This window comes from Colobus angolensis, unplaced genomic scaffold (genome assembly GCF_000951035.1).
Source record: "Colobus angolensis palliatus isolate OR3802 unplaced genomic scaffold, Cang.pa_1.0 Scaffold124, whole genome shotgun sequence".
NCBI classification, from domain to species: Eukaryota; Metazoa; Chordata; class Mammalia; order Primates; family Cercopithecidae; genus Colobus; species Colobus angolensis.
Genome location: NW_012113586.1, coordinates 3,030,223 through 3,040,353, shown reverse-complemented (window position 1 = coordinate 3,040,353; position 10,131 = coordinate 3,030,223). Strand labels below are relative to the sequence as shown.

Genomic DNA, 10,131 nt, shown 5'->3' with positions numbered 1-10,131 from the left:
AAAAAAAAAAAAAAAAAAAAAGCTAGAAATAATTAAGCTTAGTGAGAAAGTCATGTCAAAAGCTAGGCCTGTGGTGCCAAACAGTCAGCCAAGGTGTGAATGCAAAGGAAGAGTTCTTGAAGGAAATTAACAATGCTACGCCAGTGAAACACACGAATGATGAGAATGTGAAGTAGCCATATTGCTGACATGGAGAAAGTTTGAGTGGTCTGTGTAGAAGATGAACCCAGCTATAACATTCTTTTAAGCCAAAGCCTAATGCAGAGCAAGGCCCTAAGTCTTTTCACTTCTGTGAATGCTAAGAGAGGTGAAGAAGCTGCAGGAGAAAAGTTTGAGGCTTAGAGATTGATTCACTGGGTTTAAGGAAGGAATCCGCCTCCAAAATATAAAGGTGACAGGTGAAGCAACAGTACCAGTAGAGTGGGACATTGCTGAAAAGATGCCTAAAAATGTGGAACAACTTTGGAACTGGGTAACAGGCAGAGGTTGGAGAAGAAGACGACAGGAAAATGTGAGAAAGTTTGGAAATTCCTTGAGACTTGTTGAATGGCTTTACTTAAAATGCTGATAGTGATATAGACAATAAAGTCCAGGCTGAGGTGGTCTCAGGTGGAAATGAGGAACTTCTTGGGAAACGGAGCAAAGGTGACTCTTGTTATGTTTTAGCAAAGAGACTGGTGGCATTTTGCTCCTGCCCTAGTGATGTGTGGAGCTTTGAACTTGAGAGAGATGATCTAGGATATCTGGCTGAAGAAATTTCTAAGCAGCAAAGCATTCAAGAGGTGACTTGGGTACTGTTAAAGGCATTCAGTTTTATAAGGGAAGCAGAGCATAGAAGTTCAGAAAAGTTGTAGCCTGACAATGTGATAGGAAAGAAAAGCCCATTTTTTGAGGAGAAATTCAAGCCTGCTGCAGAAATTTACATAAGTAACAGGGAGCCAAATGTTAATCCCCAAGACAATGGGGAAAATGTCTCCAGGGCATGTCAGAGGTCTTCATGGTAGCCCCACCCATCACAGGCCCAGGGCCTAGAAGGAAAAAGTGGTTTCATGGGCTGGGCCCAGGGTCCCCTTGTGTGCAGCCTAGGGACTTGGTGCCCTGCATCCCAGCCTCTCTAGCTGTGGCTGAAACGGGCCAACCTAAAGCTCGGCCTATGGCTTCAGAGGGTGCAAACCTCAAGCTTTGGCAGCTTCCATGTGGTGGTGAGTCTGCCAATGCACAGAAGTCGAGAATTGGGGTTTGGGAACCTCCACCTAGATTTCAGAGGATGTATGGAAATGCCTGGATGTCCAGGTAGAAGTTTGCTGCAGGGACAGGGCTCTCTCTCTTGGAGAACCTCTGCTAGGGCAGTCCTGAAGGGAAATGTGGGATTGGAGCCCCAACACAGAGTACCTGCTGGGGCACCACCTAGTGGAGCTGTGAGAAGAGGGCAACCGTCCTCCAGACCCCAAAATGGTGGATCCACCAACAGCTTGCACCATGCACTTGGAAAAGCTGTACTCAATGCCAGCTGGTTCAAGCACCCAGGAGGTTGGGCTATACCCTGCAGAGCCATAGGGGCAGAGCTGCCCAAGGCTGTGTGAGTTCTCCTCTTGCATCAGTGTGACCTGAATGTGAGACATGGAGTCAAAGGAGATCATTTTGGAGGTTTAAGACTTGACTGACCTACTGGATTTCAGACTTGCGTGGGGCCTGTAGTCCTTTATTTTGGCAGTTTCTCCTATTTGGAATGGCTGTATTTACCTAATACCTGTACACCCATTGTATCTATAAAGTAACTAACTTGATTTTGACTTTACAGGCATGTAGGCGGAGGGGACTTGGCTTGTCTCAGATGAGACTTTGGATGGTGGACTTTTGAGTTAATGCTGAAATAAGCTTTGGGGGACTGTTGGGAAGGCATGATTGGTTTTGAAATGTGAGGACATGAGATTTGGGAGGGGCCAGGGGCCGAATGATACAGTTTGGTTGTGTCCCCACCCAAATCTCATCTTGAATTCCCATGTGTTGTGGGAGGGATTCAGCAGGAGGTAATTGAATCATGCTGTTCTCGTGATAGTGAATAAGTCTCATGAGATCTGATGGTTTTAAAAAGGGGAGTTTCATTGCACAAGCTCTCTTCTCTTGTCTGCCACCATGTGAGGTGTGCCTTTCACATTCCACCATGATTGTGAGGCCTCCCCTGCCACGTGGAACTGTAAGGCCATTAAACCTCTTTTGTAAATTGCCCAGTCTCAGGTATGTCTTTATCAGCAGTGTGAAAATGGACTAATGCAGCGTGATGGTGCACACCTGTAGCCCCAGCTACTTGGGAAGCTAAGGTAGGAGGACTGCGTGAGTTCAGGAGGCAGAGCTTGCAGTAGGCTGAAATCGTGCCAGTGCACTCCAGCCTGGGGGACAGAACCAGATCCTGTTTCAAAAAACAAAACAAAACAAAAAACAAAACCCAGCCAGGTGCAGTGGCTCACACTTGTAATCCCAGCAGTTTGGGAGGCTGAGGAAGGCGGATCACCTGAGGTCAGGAGTTTGAGACCAACCTGGCCAATGTGGTGAAACCCCATCTCTACTAAGAATACAGAAATTAGCTGGGCATGGCAATGCATGCCTGTAATCCCAGCTACTTGGGAGGCTGAGGCAGGAGAATTGCTTGAACCTGGGAGACGGAGGTTGCAGTGAGCCAAGATCACGCCACTGCTCTCCAGCCTGGGCGACAAGAGCAAGACTCTGTCTCAAAAAAAAAAAAAAAGTTGGAAATAATTAAGCTTAGTGAGGAAGGCACGTGAAATTTAAGCTTAGTGAGGAAGGCATGCCAAAAACTAGGCCTCTCATGCCAAACAGTCAGCCAAGTTGTGAATGCAAAGGTAGGGTTCTTGAAGGAAATTAACAGTGCTGTGCCACTGAACACATGAATGATGAGAAAGTGAAATAGCTATATTGCCAACATGGAGAAAGTTTGAGTGGTCTGCACAGAAGATGAAACCAGCTACAACATTCTCTTAAGCCAAAGTCTAACGCAGAGCAAGGCCCTAACTCTCTTCACTTCTCTGAATGCTGAGAGGTGAGGAAGCTGCAGAAGTTTGAGGTTTACAGAGGTTGGTTCATAAAGTTTAATGAAGGAAGCTGTATCCATACCATAAAGGTGACACGTGAAGCAGTAAGTGCTGATGTAGAAATTGCAGCAGGTGATCCAGAAGATCTAGCTAAGGTAATTGATGAAGGTGACTACACTAACCAACAAATTTTCAATGTAGATGAAACAAGTTTCTATTGGAAGAAGATGCCATCTCATAGTTAAAGAGAAATCAATGCTTGGCTTTCAAGGACAGACTGTCTCTTGTTGGGGACTAATACAGCTGATGATTTTAAGTTGAAGCTAGTTCTTGTTTACCATTCTGAAAATCCTAGGGCCTTTAAGAATTTTGCTACATCTACTCCCTGTGGGGTAAGTAGAACAACAAAGTTCAGATGAGAGCACATCCGTTGATGGCAGAGTTTAAGCGCACTGTTGAGACCTACTGCTAAGCAAGAAAGATCTCTTTCAAAATATTACTGCTCATTGACAGTGTATCTGGTCACCCATTTTCTACAGTGAAGATGCCCAAGATTAATGTTGTTTTCATGCTTTCCAACATCCATTCAGCAGCCAATGGGTCAAGGAGTGATTAAGACTCTCAAGTCTTATTATTTAAGGACTGCATTTTGTAAGGCTATAGCTGCCATAGATAGTGATTCCTGCGAAAGATCTCAGCAAAGGAAATGGAAAACCTTCTGGAAAGGAGTCACTATTCTACATGCCATTAAGAACATTTGTGATTCATGAGAGGAAGTTGAAGTATCAAACAGGAGTTTGGAAGAATTTGATTCCAGTCCTCATGGGTGATTTTGAGGGGTTCAAACTGAAGTGGAGGAAGTAGCTGTAGATGTGGTGGAAATAGCAAGAGAACTAGAATTAGAAGTGGAGCCTGAAGATGGGACTGAATTACTGTAGTCTTATGATAAGACTTGAATGGATGAGGAGTTGCTTCTTACAGATGAGCAAAGAAAGTGGTCTTGAGATAGAATCTACTCTTGGTGAAGATGCTATGAACATTGTCAAAATGACAATAAGGATTTAGAATACTACGTAGACTTAGTTGATAAAGGAGTGTCAGGATATGAGAGTGGACTCCAAGTTTGAAAGAATTTTTGCTGTGGACAAAATGCTGTCAAACAGCATCACATGCTACAGAGAGATCTTTTGTCTTACACAGAACTGAAACAGGAAGAATCAAATCAATACAGCAGACTTTATTGTTGTCTTCATTTTAAGAAATTGACCCAGCCACCCCAGCCTTCAGCAGCCACCACCCTGATGAGTCAGCAACCATCATTATCAAGGCAAGACCCTCCACCAGCAAAAAAGAGTATGACTTGCTGAAAGCCTCAGATGATCATTTGCATTTTTAGCAATAAAGTATTTTTCAAATTAAGATATGGACATTATTTCGACATAATGCTGTTGCATACTTAAAAGGCTACAGTATAATGTAAATATAACTTGTATATATACTGGGATATGAAAAAGTTTGTGTGACTCATTTTGTTGCAATATTTGCTTTATGGAAGTAGTCTGTAACCAGGCCCATAGTATCTCTGAGATATGCCTGTTTTTAAAGAAGTAATGTCTAGAAATTTATCAGATTTGTTAAACAGCTGTAAATTCACAGATTTCAACATTTGATGGAACCCAGCAGGATAAATATAAAGAAACATGATGCCTGAAAATCTGTGACTAGAAAAAGAAAAGTTTTAAACAGCCAGAGAAGAAAGACATTGACACTGTGGAACCAAAATAGAAATACTTCCTTCTTATCATAAGTAATACAATCCAGAAAACAATTGAATCATCTTGAAACTGTTGAAAGAAAAAAGTCGATCTCGAATTCTATAGCCACTGAAAGTATTCTTTAAAAACAAAGGTGAAATTAAGACATCTTCAGGCAAATAAAATTTATTTATTGCCAACAGACCTGTATTGCTAGAAATTTTAAGGAACTTTCTAATGACACCAGATGGAAAAGCAGATTTACACAAAGAAGGGAAGGGCACTGGAAACAGTAAATATTTGAGTAAATGTAAAATGCATATTTTTTTCTGTTTTGGTCTTTGTTTAAAGCAAAAATAATAACCTGCATAGTGGAGCCTGTAATATACATAGAAGAAAAATTTGTTACCACAGTTACATAGAGGATAGTATAGAAATGTGAAGCCCTTACATTATATGTGAGGTGATATAATACATAAAGTTCTACTGTGGGAAGGTTAATGGCTTATGTTGTAATGCCTAGAGGAGTCATAAAAAAAAAGCCAGTAAAGAAAGTGGAATACTAAAAACTACTCAATTCAAATGAAGGCATGAATGGAGAACGAAACAACTGCTGGGAAAAATAGACGATGAAAAGGCAAGATAGTAAACTTAGGTTGGTAGGATGCAAAATGGTAGAGACACTTTGGAAAACAATTTGACTGTTTTTCAAATATTTATCATATCAACAGGTATATAGATAAATAGTTATCATATTCATGCAATGGAATACCACTTAGCCATGAAAAGAATCTTAACTGCTGAGACACACAGCAATGTGGGTGAATCTCAAAGACATGTTGAGTGAAAGAGCCAAACACAGGAGCATATACTGTATCATGTTTACATGAAATTTTAGAACATGCAAGACTAATCAGTAGTGAGAGGAAGCAGATTGAGAGTTGTTTGAGACTTGGTAGGGAAGTGTGTGCGTTGATTGCAAAAGGGATAAGGACATGTTTTGGAAGGATCGACTTGGTTTGTGTACCAATCTTTGTTTTCATTTGTCATAACCCCATTGAATGGTGCACCTGAAAGGATGCATTTTTGTACGTAAATTATACGCCAATATGTAGTTAAAAAGAAAAATAAACCAGATCCTATGCTTGGCTGGGGGGCTGTGTAGTAACAAAAAATAACATTACCTTATAATTGAAGGACAATCTTAACTTTGAAAACATATTTAAAAACACAGAATTAAAATTAGAAGACACCAATGAGTATTTAAAATGTAATAGACAACTCAAATTATGCTTATGTAGGCATACAGTTTTCCAAAAGGATAGATGAGAATGTGTTAACAGATTGCTTTGGGACTGAGAGTGATTGAAAGAGGTAGAGGGCTTAGAGAGAGACATTTTTTTTTTTTTTTTTACTTTGTGCTTTTTCAGTGCCATTTAACATTTTAAATTATGAGTATATTACATATCCCCTCAAATTAAATGAAAATGTAACAAAAATCAGACTTCATTTAAAAATAAAAATTAAAGTTGTTATATTCATCTGCTGTCAAGGAAGTTTTTTACTTAAAAAATTTTTAAAGCATCTGCTATAATAAAAAGGTGAGAAGAAAGCCATTCTTACATTTCAGCTTTACTTGTAGACTAGTGTATTATCTGTCAAAAGCCCTTAAAGCAATTCAACCTTTGTTAATGTATCCGAAGAAATTGGATGTATGGACTAAGGAAGACGTCTACAAAATGTTTATCACAGCGTATTTCACAAAATCATAAGTACAGGTCGAACGTTCAAGAGTAAGGTCATTTGTTAAGCAAATTTGGTAGTCCATGAGGTAAAATAATATGTTGCCACATAAATGATGTCATACATAAAGTATTTACATTATATTAAAAATATAAGCCAGATTATGGCATCATATAATGAGAATGACCATACAGTGTATTATTCATAAGAGTACAATTTCAGAATGAATGGGAGAGCTGAAATAATTAAAACTATTTAATTTTCAGAGTATTTAATCACTGACAAATTGGTTTTATTTTATTGGGTATCCTGTAAAATAATTCTGCTATAAACCTGTATTCTAAAATGAAATTATTAAAAACATACATTCTTGTGTATTTATCTAAATTTGAAATTATTGGCACTTTCAATTGACTCTTGCATGCTTTTATTAGAGAAGGTATTCTCCCTACAGTTGCTCAGAGCAAATTCTGCTTAATTGCAGGATATTCTCAATTCTAAATTTTTGCATATTAAAACGTTTAAACATTTCAGACCAGATATTGTTACAAATGCCATTCTTTTGCTTTCATTCAGAATACCTTCCACAAATCTGAGATATTTTTACGTTGACTTTTATTTGTAATTATTTTAAATAATCTTCCAGTTTAGATGACACAGAATCGTATAACTTCTCAATTTCATTCCATTGAAGTATACAATATAAATAAATCTAATTCAAAATAGGAGCTCCATCAAACCATTATTCCTACAAATGAAGATACTTCAACTTAAGCTTACACATTGAATGCTTTGATTTCTTTAGTTCATTCCTTGCTTTTGTTGGAATGCATTTCAGTATCAGCCTGTTTGCAAGCTTTATTTCTAATAACCGCAGTTTCCTGAAAGCTTTACTCCATTCTTTCAATACATTGATTAAATATATTCAGCTGACTTTGAACAAAATGCAAATCAAAATATAGAAGACTCATTATCAAAACAATTTAATATGATTGTAGAATGCTTAGGCTGATTTACTGTCAAGAGTTTACCAAACATTTTTAGAGTCTTTCCTTTTGCTGGTGGTCAGGTAAGAGAAACATCATATGTTTTGCTTGCTTGTTTTTGTTTTTTGGTATTCCTTGCAAATTTTTTGTTACTCAGGTTCTCTGAGTATATATGTAAATTTCAGTATCCAGACCTTTTACTTTAATCAGTTGAAAAAAAACAAAACATTTGCATGCAATTATGATCTGGTTATTGGCAGCTCATCATCATTTTATAGTTGGAATTTTTTTGTCCTCAACAGCATTGTATCTTGTTCTTAGGAATTTTCTTATTTTTCTGAGTTGTTAGGATATATGTAAGTATCAAATTTAATATTTTAGATTCTTCCTGTGACACGATGTAAAAAATGTAAAAACCTTGTTTACAATTTAGTATTTTGAAAAGTGTTCCTTTTTGACTTTTGGCTGGAAGTTCTTTTTATAGAGAATGGCAAACTGTTGGACTTCCTAAGTTTTGTTTTTATAGTTGACCACACTGTAATTCATCCACTATGCTGAAACCTAGTTAATCTTTCTAAATGGTATCCTTAAAGTTATTCGTACCTTTCCATCACACTTAACGACTAAAATTTTACCATGGCCTACAAAATTATTACATAGTCCAGATTATACCTTGCTTTTTAACCTCATCCTGTGTCATTCACTTCCCCTTACTTTCTGAACTCTAGCCAAATTAGCCTCCTTCCTTTCCCTCAAGGCCATTACATTTGCTGTTTCCCCTACTGGGAATTCTGTTTTTCCAGATCTTTTAATTACTGGCTCCTCATCATTCAGGTCTCAGTTCAAATCACATCATTTTAGAAACGTTTTCTCTGAACATAATATGTAAAGAGCCTTTTTTCTAACTCATTCTCTATCCCTAGTACTCAACATTCTATTTTTCCTTTTTAATTTTCTTCATAGCAACTATCGCTATTTAAAAAGATCTTATTTATTGTAGGAGCAGGAATAGTATATGTCAGGTTCACCACTCTCACAGCATAGTAAACACTTGCATTTGTGAAATGAATGACTGTCTCATGTAGTTACTATATCCATATTTATTCTCTGATTCTCACTTCTAGCTATAAAATATCTTAGTGGTATTTGCCTTCCATGTTTTCAGACAATTTAAAAATAGCACCAAACAAGGAACTTTAAGCAAGGTTGTGATATGTTCTTACATTTATTTTAATGTTTTCTAAACACAAATAAAATATAAGATGTGGAATTGACAGAATACAAGTGAAGATAAGATGAGAAAAAATATGTATAAATATATATATTTTTTGAGACGGAGTTTCGCTTTTCTTGCCCAAGCTAGAGTGCAATGGCGCAATCTCAGCTCGTGGCAGCCTCCACTTTCCGGGTTCAAATGATTCTCCTGCTTCAGCCTCCCGAGTAGCTGTGATTATAGGCGCCTGCCACCATGCCCAGCTAATTTTTTTGTATTTTTGGTAGAAATGGGGTTTCACCCTGTTAAGTCAGGCTGGTCTTGAAATCAGGTGATCTGCCTGCCTCAGCCTCCCAAAGTGCTGGGATTACTGGCGTGAGCCACCCCACCTGGCAAAAATATTTATATTTATACTTCTCCCTTTAGATCCTAGAGAATGGTCTAGAGTTCTTGTAGGAATAATCTAGGAACTCCGCTGCTTGAACAATCTAGACTTCCATTTCCAACCATGAAATATCTTTTATCAGACTACCCTCCTACCAAAAGCAGTCATGAAAGCTAGACAAAATGTGTAAAACCAAATGATTTGAAGACACTGAAATGCAGTTACCTCAGGTAGAACTTGAGGGGCTATGATCCTAAGGTCATCGCCATGGAAACATTGGCTTTTTCCCTGAGGATATGTTCTAAATCATGTTCAGAGCAATAGAGGCCATATCTAAAGGGCAGTCATTTCGGGCAGAGGAGACAATGGTCAGGCCCTGGAGCTGCTAAGATGACTGAAACATAGGGACAAAATCTCATATGGGAAGAAATTGCAGAGGAAAAGCCCAAAATTTATGGACAAATTTCCCTCAAGTCATTGGTGATTCTATAACCACACATATAGGGCAAACAAGACTCAAAGAAACCCAGCAGAAATAGCAGAAGGAAATTAAAGGGCTAAGGAGAAAATTTAACAGCCACATGATAGTGGGGAAACAGGTTAGGCTGCTTAGGTGCCCTTGGTAAATACCCCTGGCTTCCAACTGAAATTCCCAGGTCCATTTCTGGAAGTTGGGGTAAAAACGGAAATGGACTGTCTTTAACAAAGCCTAAAACACAATATAGTCTGCGTTTACTCAGTCTGTGTTTAGAAGAAATTTAACCTTTTTAGAAGATAATGTAATTCAAAGCCTCTACAATTTTTCATTTATGTAGTCTGGCTTCAAATAAAAAATTACTGAACAGGTTAAAAAAAGAAAATGCAAGAGCATATTCTAGAGATTATATCTGCACAAATGAAATGTTTATGAGATTATTCACTGAAAAATGTTCATGATAACAAAATATTGGAAATAGCCCAAGGGACCATCATTAGGGAATTTATTAGACAAATTGTGTAT

General features: G+C 38.1%; 1 protein-coding gene across 2 annotated transcripts in view; it reads left to right on the top strand.

Moving 5' to 3' along the window:
* Window positions 1–10,131, top strand: part of MAN1A2 (mannosidase, alpha, class 1A, member 2) — a 175,351-nt gene that overhangs the window by 81,436 nt on the left and 83,784 nt on the right. The gene's annotated exons all lie outside the window — the stretch shown is intronic.